The sequence below is a fragment of the Octopus bimaculoides genome, chromosome 19 (assembly GCF_001194135.2).
Source record: "Octopus bimaculoides isolate UCB-OBI-ISO-001 chromosome 19, ASM119413v2, whole genome shotgun sequence".
NCBI classification, from domain to species: Eukaryota; Metazoa; Mollusca; class Cephalopoda; order Octopoda; family Octopodidae; genus Octopus; species Octopus bimaculoides.
This window is the reverse complement of record NC_068999.1, coordinates 25,265,346-25,267,427: the sequence shown is the minus strand read 5'-3', so window position 1 is coordinate 25,267,427 and position 2,082 is coordinate 25,265,346.

Genomic DNA, 2,082 nt, shown 5'->3' with positions numbered 1-2,082 from the left:
CTGTACGTATATATGCATATACTCATTTATTATTTGTTTTATATATATATATATATATATATATATATATATATATGTAGCAGCACCTTAGTCAACTGCTACAAAGGTAAAGGTGATGCATTAGATACGGATAATTACAGAGGTATCAAGTTGTTAGATCAGGTAATGAAAGTCATGGAGAGGGTCATAGCCCAACTAATTAGGGGGAGAGTCAGTCTAGATGAGATGCAGTTTGGGTTAGTTCCAGGGAAAAGCATCACTGATGCTATATTTCTGGTAAGATAGCTGCAGGAATAATACCTAGCCAAAGATAAACCTCTGTACCTGGCTTTCATTGACATAGAAAAAGCCTTTGACAGGGTCCCCGATCCCTTATCTGGTGGTCAATGTGGAAACTAGGGATAGATGAGTGGTTAGTGAGAGCTATACAAGCCATGTACAGGGATGCTGTCAGTAAGGTGAAGGTTGGCAACGTGTACAGTGAAGAATTCCGGGTAGGGGTAGGGGTCCACCAAGGATTAGTCCTCAGCCCCCTCTTATTCATCATAGTTCTCCAGGCAATAACAGAGGAATTCAAGACAGGATGTCCCTGGGAGCTTCTTTATGCTGATGACCTTGCTCTAATAGCTGAGTCACTATCTGAACTAGAGGAGAAGTTTCAGGTGTGAAAACAAGGTCTAGAATCAAAGGACCATAGGGTCAATTTAGCAAAAACCAGTCTTAATAAGTAGGAAGGCAGACAAACCACAAATCCCTGCTGATCTGATGACCCTGCTTGATCTGTAGAAAAGGCGTTGGTAGAAACTCCCTAAGATGTACCCGGTGTAAGCTATGGACACATAAGAGGCGCAGCAATATCAAAGGAAGGCTAACTGGGAAGATAGTTTTTGTGTGTGGCAAATGCTCAGGAGTAATAAACACCGAAAATGTGCAGAAAACAGCTTCCATTACATTCCAGTGGGTAAACTACAAGTAGTTGATGTGACCAAGTCAGTAGCTGGGATGGATGCTCTGAGAGTGTAGCTGCTAGAATAAGAATAGCCTGGGCAAAGTTCAGAGAGCTCCTACCTCTGCTGGTGACAAAGGGCCTCTCGCACAGAGGAAAAGGTAGACTGTATGATGCATGTGTGTGAACAGCCATGCTACATGGCAGTGAAACATAGGCCGTGACTGCTGAGGACATGCGTAAGCTTGCAAGGAATGAAGCTAGCATGATTCGCTGGATGTGTAGTGTCAGTGTGCATACATGACAGAGTGTAAGTACCCTGAGAGAAAAGTTGGACAGAAGAAGCATCAGATGTGGTGTGCAAGAGAGATGACAGCACTGGTATGGTCATGTGTTGTGTATGGATGAGGACAGCTGTGTGAAAAAGTGTTACACCTTAGCAGTGGAGGGAACCTGTGGAAGAGGTAGACCCAGGAAGACCTGGGATGAGGTGATGAAGCACGACCTTCGAGCGTTGGGCCTCACCTAGGCAATGACAAGTGACCAAGACCTTTAGAAATGTGCTATGCTTGAGAAAACCCGGCAAGTCAAGTGAGACCGTAACCATGGCCTATGCCAGTGTAGCATAACCAGCCCATTTAAATATACTCTTCAATCATTGGCTAATAAACTGCGCTGGCAAAGTCGTTGTCATGGCCGATGCCAGTAAAACCTGATTGGCACCCATGCTGGTGGCATGTACAAAGCACCATTCGAGCGTGATTGTTGCCAATGCCACCTGACTGGCACCCATGCTGGTGGAACGTAAAAAGCACCATTCGAGTGTGGTCATTGCCAGGGCCGCCTGACTGGCTCCCATGCTGGTAGCCTGTAAAAAGCACCATTCAAGTGTGGTCGATGCCAGTACCACGTGACTGGCTCTTGTGTCGGTGGCACGTAAAAAGCACCCACTACACACTTGGAGTAGTTGGCATTAAGAAGGCATCAAGCTGTAGAAACTTTGCCAGATTGGATTGGAGCCCAGTGCAGCCTACTGGCTTGCCAGCCCTCAGTCAAACCGTCCAACCTATGCCAGCATGGAAAGCAGACGTTAAACGACGACAACGATGATATATATATATATATATATATATATA